Source organism: Hylobates moloch, unplaced genomic scaffold (assembly GCF_009828535.3).
Source record: "Hylobates moloch isolate HMO894 unplaced genomic scaffold, HMol_V3 SCAFFOLD_13, whole genome shotgun sequence".
NCBI classification, from domain to species: domain Eukaryota; kingdom Metazoa; phylum Chordata; class Mammalia; order Primates; family Hylobatidae; genus Hylobates; species Hylobates moloch.
Genome location: NW_026652288.1, coordinates 96,595,190 through 96,604,852, shown reverse-complemented (window position 1 = coordinate 96,604,852; position 9,663 = coordinate 96,595,190).

Sequence of the window (9,663 nt, the reverse complement as noted above, 5' to 3'; positions counted from 1 at the left end):
ATAGTATTTGGGGTGTCTCCCAGGTCCCACAGGAGCAGTTGGCTTTCTTCCGAGGGTCTGTAGGTCCTCTCCGGATTGCTGTTTCTTTCTTGCAGGTCGACCTGGGGCTAAAATTCACAATGCAAGCCTCTGCATGCTGCTCTGTCCAGGACTTCAATCTAGTCTTGCCTCCCATCCGCCATGATCCACTTACCTCCCACCTGGAAATTTTGATTTCACAATCTTTAAATAATTCTTGGATAAAATGGAAATTTATCAGAACTTGTGGGATATAACTGTAGAAGTGTTCAGAGGAAATTTTATGGCCTAAATTCTTACATTAATAAACAAAACTAAAATAATTGAAGTAAGTATCCAATGTTAGAATTTAGAAAAAGAGCAAAAAATAAATAGAAGGAAAGTAGAGGGATGGTATTAATAAAGAAAAAGGCAGATATTGAATAAATCCAAAATTTTTTAAAAAGTCAGTTTTTTGTTTGTTTGTGACAGAGTCTTGCTCTGTTGCCTAGGCTGGAGTGCAATGGTGCTTTCATGTGCGTCCGTGTGAAGAGACCACCAAACAGGCTTTGTTTGAGCAATAAAAGCTTTTAATCATCTGGGTGCAGGCGGGCTGAGTCCAAAAAGAGAGTCAGCAAAGGGTGGTGGATTATCATTAGTTCTTATAGGTTTTGGGATAGGTGGTGAAGTTAAGAGCATTGTTTGCCGGCGGGGGTAGATCTCACAAAGTACATTCTCAAGGGTAGGGAGAATTACAAAGAACCTTCTTAAGGGTGGGGGAGATTACAAAGAACCTTCTTAAGGGTGGGGGAGATTACAAAGTACCTTCTTAAGGGTGGGGGAGATTACAAAGTACATTGATCAGTTAGGGTGGGGCAGAAACAAATCACGATGGTGGAATGTCATCAGTTAAGGCTATTTTTACTTATTTTATGGATCTTCAGTTACTTCAGGCCATCTGGATGTATACGTGCAAGTCACAGGGGATGCAATGGCTTGGCTTGGGCTCAGAGGCCTGACAGGTGCGATCTCGGCTCACTGAAACCTCCACCTCCCAGTTTCAAGTGATTCTCCTGCTTCAGCCTCCAAGTAGGTGGGCTTACAGACACTTGCCACTACACCCAGCTAATTTTTGTATTTTTAGTAGAGATGGGGTTTCACCTTGTTAGTCAGGCTGGTCTCAAACTCCTGACCTCAGGCGATCCACCCACCTTGGCCTCCCAAAATGCTGGGATTACAGGTGTGAGCCACCACACCCGGCCAAAAGTCAGAATATTTTTAAAGGGTCCAAAAGTTGGTTCTTTGCTGGGCAGTGTTCAAAGCAATAAACTTGCTGTTTTTCTAATTTTTTTTCTTTTTTTGACAGAGTCTTGCTCTGTTGCCCAGGCTGGAGTGCAGTGGTGTGATCTTGGCTCACTGCAAGCTCTGCCTCCCGGATTCACGCCATTCTCCTGCCTCAGGCCTCCTGAGTAGCTGGGACTACAGGCACCCACCACCATGCCTGGCTAATTTTTTTCTTTGTATTTTTTAGTAGAGATGGGGTTTTACCCTGTTAGCCAGGATGGTCTCGATCTCCTGACCTCGTGATCTGCCTGCCTCGGCCTCCCAAAGTGCTGGGAGTACAGGTGTGAGCCACCACACCTGGCCTGTTTTTCTAATTTTTAAAGAAAAAATTTAATTATATAAATGAGATATAATAAAGGAAATAATTACAGGTAGAGATTAACTTAACAAAACAATAAAATAATACTTTACTAAACCCTGTGCTACTAAATTTGAAAACCTGGATATAATATATAATGTTCTAATAAAACAATTTTATTAAAATACAACTTCCCAAAATTGGTCTAAATAGCTCAGTTACTATAAACTTACTTAAAACTTTTTAAAGACTTGTCTTCCCCAAAAGACTATGTCAAGACGGTTTCACATGGGACTCTTTTTCCTTTTTTGAGACAGGGTCTCAGTATGTTACCTGGGCTGGAGTGCTGGGGCATGGCATCCCTGCTCACTGCAGCCTCCGACCTCCCAGGCTCAGGTGATCCTCCTGCCTCAGCCTCCCGAGTAGCTGGGACTACAGGTGTGTGCCAACACACGTGGCTAATTTTTGTATTTTTTATAGAGACGAAGTTTTCCCATGTTGCCTAGACTGTTCTCAAACTCCTGGACTCAAGCGATCCACCTGCCTGGGCCCCCCAATGTGCTGGGATTACAGTCATGAGCCACTATGCCCAGCTGGGACTATTTCTAAGCCTATAAAAAACAGATAATCCCAGCGGAGCACTGTAGCTCAGTGTAATCCCAGCACTTTGGGAGACCCAGGCAGGCAGATCACTTAAGTTCGAGACCAGCCTGGCCAACATGGCAAAACTCTGTCTCTACTAAAAATAAAAAAATTAGCCAGGCATGGTGGGCATGCCTGTGGTGCCAGCTACTCTGGAGACTGAGGGAGGAGAATTGCTTAAACCTGGAGGTGGAGGTTGCAGTGAGCCGACATGGCGCCACTGTACCTCAGCCTGGGTGACAGAGCGGCACTCTATCTCAAAAACAAAAAACAAACAAACAAAAAAGACAGGTAGTCCCAATGCTATTTGGACTGTTGAAGAGCAGGTATCTCAAATCCCCAGGCCACCAACCAGTACCCATCAGGGCCTGTTAGGAACTGGGCTGCACAGCAGGAGGTGAGTGGTGGGGTGAGCAAGCATTAAGGCCAGAGATCTGCCTCCTGTCAGATCAGTGGCAGCATTAGATTCTCATAGGAGCATAGACCCTAATGTGAACTGTGCATGCGAGGGATCTACGTTGCCCGCTCCTTATGGTAATCTAATGCCTGGTGATCTGAGGTGGAACAGTTTCATCCTGAAACCGTCCCCCCACCCCCCAGCCTGTCCCCAGTCTGTAGAAAATTTGTTTTCCATGAAACCAGTTCGTGGTGCCAAAAAGGTTAGGGGCTGCTGCTTTAGAGCATAAAAAACAGAGTTTCCATTTTGGAACTACTTTCCCAAGAAAAGATTCTATAGAGAAAAACATATACAGGAAATAGATATAAAATTCTAAAGAAAATATTAGCAAAGAATTATATTCAAAATCAATACTACATGACCAAACATGGTTTATTCTAGGAATAAAAGACTGGTTCAATATCAGGAAATCTGTTCATATAAATTGGTATATTAGATACTGATAGATAAGTATCACCTTATCATTTCCTTAGATACTAAAAAGCCATTAGATAAAATTCAATACTTGTTCTGGATAAAAACCTTGAACTATAAAATATATATAATATATTTTTAACTGTAAAGTGATATATGCTTAATATGATAAAATAGTTTTTTCTCAATCCTCAAACTAGCATTTATATTAAATAAGGGTAGATTAGAAGCATCCTCATTAAAGTCAAGAATAAGACACAAACGTGTATTTCATAGTACCAGATAACATTTCATCTTACAAGCTGCACAAAAGCATATCAGGGTAACAATGGAAAAAATATAAGTTAAACATCTTATTCTATGTGTAATTATGTTTTTAAAAGAAACAATGACAGAGTAAAATGTGTCCAAAAATAAACTGCAATCAAACTAACTTTCATTACTATGCATGAAAGCATCCTGTATGATAATACATGATAATGAAGCTTTGCTGTTCACCTGTTTAAGGTTTTAAGGGATTAAAAGATGTTAGAAGTCTAATTGGTGCTGGAGCAATTGCATATCTGCGGGTGATATGATTTGGCTCTGTGTCCCCACCCAAATCTCATCTTGAATTGTAATCCCCATGTGTCAAGGAAGGGACCTGATGGGAGGTGATTGGATCATGGGCAGTTTCCCCCATGCTGTTCTCGTGGCAGTGAGACAGTTCTCTCGAGATCTGGTTGTTTGATAAGTGTGTGGCAATGTCCCCTGCACTCGCTCTCTCTCTCTCTCCTTCTCTCTCTCTCGCTGTCTCTCACCTGCTGCCATGTAAGACAAGCCTTGCTTCCCCTTCACCTTCCACCATGATTGTAAGTTTCCTGAGGTCCCCGCAGCCATGCAGAATTGCGAGTCAATTAAATCTCCTTTCTTTATAAATTACCTAGTCTCAGGTAATTTACATTTACAGCAGTGTGAGAAAGAACTAATACAGAGAATTGGTACTGGCAGTGGGGCACTGCTATAAAAATAAGCCGAAAATGTGGAAGCAGCTTTGTAACTGGGTGACAGGCAGAGGTTAGAATAGTTTGGAGGTCTCAGAAGAAGACAGGGAAATGAGGGAAAGTTTGGAACTTCCTAGAGACTTGTTGAATGGTTTTGACCAAAATGCTGATAGTGAAATGGACAATGAAGTCCAGGCTGAGGTGGTCTCAGACGGAGATGAGGAGCTTGTTGGGAACTGGAGCAAATGTTACTGTTGCTATGCTTTAGCAAAGAGACTGGTGACATTTTGCTCCTGTCGTAGAGATCTGTGGAACTTTGAACTTGAAAGAGATGATTTAGGGTATCTGACAGAGGAAATTTCTAAGCAGTGAAGCATTCAATAGTTGATCTGTCTTTTCCTGAAAGCATACAGTTATATGTATTCACAAAGAGATGATTTGAAATGGAACTTATGTTTAAAAGGGAAGCAGAGCATAAAAGTTTGGAAAATTTGCAGCCTCACCATGAGGTAGAAAAGAAAAACCCATTCTCTGGGGAGAAATTCAAGCCAGCTGCAGAAATTTGCATAAGTAACCAGGATCTCAATGTTCATAGCCAAGACAGTGGAGCAAATGTCTCCATTTCTGTGTCACAGATCTTCAAGGCAGCCCCTCCCATCACAAGCCCAGAGGCCTAGGAGGGAAAAATTGTTTTGTGGGCCAAGCTCAGGACCCTGCTGCTCTGTGCAGCCTCACAACTTAGTGTCCTGTGTCCCAACCACTCCAGCTCCAGCTGTGACTAAAAGGGAGCAAGGTACAGTTTGGACCATGTTTCAGAGGGTGTAGGCCCCAAGCCTTGCCAGCTTCCATGTGGTGTTGGGCCTGCGGGTGCACAGAAGACAAGAGTAGAGGCTTGGCAGCCTCTGCCTAGATTTCAGAGGATATATGGAAACACCTGCATGTCCAGGCAGAAGCCTGCTTCAGGGGTGGAGCCCTCATGGAGAACCTCTACTAGGGCAATGCAGAGGGGAAATGTGGGGTTGGAGCCCCCACACAGAGTCCCCACTGGTGCACTGCCTAGTGCAGCTGTGAGAAGAGGGCCACCATCCTCAGACCCCAGAATGATAGAGCCATCCACAGCTTGCACCTTGTGCCTGGAATAGCTGCAGACACTTAACACCAGCCCGTGAAAGCAGCCATGGGGGCTGTATCCTACAGTGTCACAGAGGTGGAGCTGCCGAAGGCCTCGGGAGCCTATATTTTGCATCAGCATGATCTGGATGTGAAATATGGAGTTAAAGGAGATCATTTTGAAGCTTTAAAATTTAATGACTATGCTGTTTGGATTTTGGACTTGCATGGGGCCTGTAGCCCCTTTGTTTTGGACAATTTCTCCCATTTGGAATGGGAACATTTATTAAATACCTGTACCCCCATGTATCTTGGAAGTACTAACTTGCCTTTGATTTTACAGGCTCATTGGTGGAAGGGAGTTGCCTTGTCTCAGATGAGAGTTTGGACTTGGACTTTTGAGTTAATGATTGAATGAGTTAAGAATTTGGGGAACTGTTGGGAAGGCATGACTGGTTTTGAAATATAAAAAGAACATGAGATTTGGGAGGGGCCGGGGTGGAACGATACAGTCTGGATCTGTGTCCCCACCCAAATCTCATCTTGAATTGTAATCCCCACATGTTGAGGGAGGGACCTGGTGGGAGGTGATTGGGTCATGGGGACAGTTTCCTCTATGCTCTTCTCATGATAGTGAGTGATTTCTCATGGGAGTGGTTTCTCCAATGCTGTTCTCATGATAGTAAGTGTTTTCACCTGAGATCTGGTTGTTTGCTAAGTCTGGCAATTTCCCTGAGCTCTCTCTCTTTCTCTCTCTCTCGCCTGTCTTCACCTTGTGAAGAAGGTACTTGCTTCCCCTTTGCCCTCTGTTATGATTGTAAGTTTCCTGAGGCCTCCTCAGCCATGTGGAACTGTGAGTCAGTTAAACCTCCTTTCTTTATAAATTACCCAGTCTCAGGTAGTATCTTCAGAGCAGTGTGAGAATAGACTAATACAGCAGGCAAAAAAGTACTCATACCTTATATAACAATTAATTAAAAATGGATCACAGACTTAAATGTAAAATGTCAAACTATAATACTTTTAGAAAAAAAAAGAGAAAATCTTTAAGAGCTAGGGCTAGACAAAGAGTCTTAACACTAAAAACATCACTCGTAAGAGAAAAGTTGATAAATGTAACTTCACCCGTTAAAAACTTTTGCTCTGTGACAGACCCTGTTAAGAGAATGAAAAGACAAGCTACAGAATGGGAGAAAATATTTGTAAAACACATATCTGACAAAGGCCTAGCATTTTGAATATATAAAGAGCTCTCAAAATTCAATAGTAAAAGGAAACAAACATGGTAATGAAAAGAGATTTTACTGAAGAGAATACACAAGATTGCAAATTGGCAAATGAAAAAAGATGTTCTATATCATTAGCCATTAGGGAAATACAAATTAAAACTACAATGAGATATTGATATATACCTAGCAAAATTACTAAAAGAAGTGACAACATCAAATTCTGGTGAGGATGCAAAGAATCACTCATAGTTTACTAGTGGGAAAAAAATGATATGGCCATTCTGGAAATCAGTTTGTCAGATTCTGAAAAATTAAGCATGCAACTGCCATATGGCTTAGGAATTGCACTTCTGGGCATTTGTCTCAAAGAAATAAAGACTCATGTTCACACAAAAACCTAGATACAAATTTTATAGCAACCTTATTCATAATTAGCCCAGATGTTCTTCAACTGATAAGGGTTAAATATACTGTGGATATTATGGAATATTATTGAGCAATAAAAAGACACAAACTACTGATACAGGCAATAAACTGGATGAATCCCCAGAGCATTATGCTGAGCAAAAAAAATGCCAATCCCAAAAGGTTACATGCTATAGTTCTCCTTTATATTGCAATCTTGAAAGGACAAGGTTATAAAAATGGAGAACTAATGGCATATAGGAGGGGTGGAAGCAGGTGGAAAGTTGCCGTGCCTATTAAAGAACACCATGAGGGATTCTTATGGTGATGGAAGTGTTCTGTATCTTGACTGTACCAATGCCAATATCCTGATAGTAATATTATTGTAGAGTTTTGCAAGATTTTACCTTTTGGAGAAACTGGGCAAAGGGCACAGAGAATCTCTGAACTATTTCTCTTTCTTTCTTTTTTTAGAGACAGGGTCTCACTCTGCCAACCAAGCTGGAGTGCAGTGATGTGATTGTAGCTCACTGCTGCCTCGAATTCCTGGACTCAAACCACCCTACCGCCTCAGCCTCCCAAGTAGCTGGATTACAGATGCACATCACCATGCCTGGTTAACTTTCAATTTTTTGTAGAGACAGGGTCTTGCTGTATTACCCAGACTGTCTTAAACTCCTGGGCTCAAGAGATCCTCCCACCTTGGCCTCCCAAAACACTGGGATTATAAGTGTAAGCCACCACACTCAGCCCCTATACTACTTACAACTGCAGGTAAATCTGCAATTATCTCAAAATGAAAAGGGTAAGTTTTAAAAGGCTGATTGCTATGTTTTGGATGTTTGTCCTCCAAACCACATATTGAAATTTGATCCCTAATGTTAGAGGTGGGGCCTGATGGGAAATATTTGGGTCCTGAGGTTTAAGGTGGATCCCTCGTGAATACATTAATGCCCTCTCTGGGGGATGGTGACTTCACACTCTTAGTTCTTTCGTGATATGGTTTGGCTGTGCCCAACTCAAATCTCATCTTGAATTGTAGTTCCCATAATCCCCATGTTGTGGGAGGGACCCAGCGGGAGATAATTTAATCATGGGGCAGTTAACCCTCATGCAGTTCTTGTTATAGCGATTGAGTTCTCACGAGGTCTGATAGATTTATATGGGGTTTTTCCCCCTTTTGCTCAGCGCTTCTTGCTGCCACCATGTGAAGAAGGGCATGTTTGCTCCCTCTTCCACCATGATTGTAAATTTCGTGTGGCCTCCCTAGCCATGGAGAACTGTGAGTCAACTAAACTGCTTTCCTTTACAAATTACCCAGTCTCCAGTATGTCTTTATTAGCAGTGTAAAAATGGACTAATACACCTTGAGTGCTGGTATTTAAAAAGATCCTCCCTCTCCACTCTCTCTTGCCTCTTTTGCCATGTGATCTCTGCATAAGCTGCTCCCCTTTCCCTTGCACCATGAGTGAAAGCAGTTTGAGGCTCTCACTAGATGCAGATGTGGGCATCATGCTTCTTATACAGCCTGTGGAACATGAGCCAGATAAATCTTTCTTCATAAATTATCCAGCCTCAAGTGTTCCTTTATAGCAATGCAAATAGGCCAAAACAGTGATATAAAGAGAAGGAGGTTTTTTGTTCTTGTTGCCTTCAAAATTACTGAGAAGGAATATGATGGGGTGTTAAGATTTGACACACACATTATTTCAGGAGAATAAATTTTAAAATCATACCCCAATGTCATTATTTGAGCATCAGCTATAGTTGGATAGTAAAGTGTAACATCAGGCTTTTGGCAACTAGTTGCATTGTTCATCAACATTAAGTCACCAAGCTTAAAACATCACAACAATGAATTTAATCAATGAACAATGAAATGTTATCAAGTCCATTCACACAATTAAAAGCAGGCCTGGTGTAGCGGCTCACCCTGTAATCCCAACACTTTGGGAGGCTGAGGCAGGCGGATGACCAAAGGTCAGGAGTTCAAGACGAGCCTGGCCAACATGGTGAAACCTTGTATCTACTAAAAATACAAAAATTAGCCAAGCATGTTGGCATGCACCTGTAATCCCAGCTACTTAGGAAGCTAAAGCATGAGAATTACTTGAACCTGGGAGGCGGAGGTTGCAGTGAGATCGCACCATTGCACTCCAGCATGGGCGATAGAGACAGACTCCTTCTCAAAGAAAAAAAAAACAACTATATGAATTAAATCTTACATTAACAACAAATAAGAGTTTGAATGTGTTACCCTGCATATGGAAATCAGATAGGTCTTTGAAGAAAAACTGCAACCTCCGCCTCCCAGGTTCAAGCGCTTCTCCTGCCTCAGCTTTCCGAGTAACTGGGACTACAGGCGCGTGCCACCACGTTTGACTAATTTTTGTATTTTTAGTAGAAACAGGGTTTCATCATGTTGGCCAGGATAGTCTCGATCTCCTGACCTGGTGAGCCACCCACCTCGGCCTCCCAAAGTGCTGGGATTACAGGTGTGAGCCACTGCATCCGGCCAGAAAAACATTTTAAAATACTTTGTACACTATTTGAAATGACTATGGAATGCTTGCTTCAATCAATAAAAAAAAAGAAATGTGAAATTGGCTTATCTTTTAGATACATTTAAAATGTCAAAGTCCTCCTTAAGCTTCAAGAAAATAAAATCAATCTCCTTAAAATGAACAAATTATGATGAATTCGTCAAAAACATTTATATTTTGTTAACCTCATTTACCAAGACATTTCAAATTTACATCTTTGCATCTGTTAAAGACAGATTTA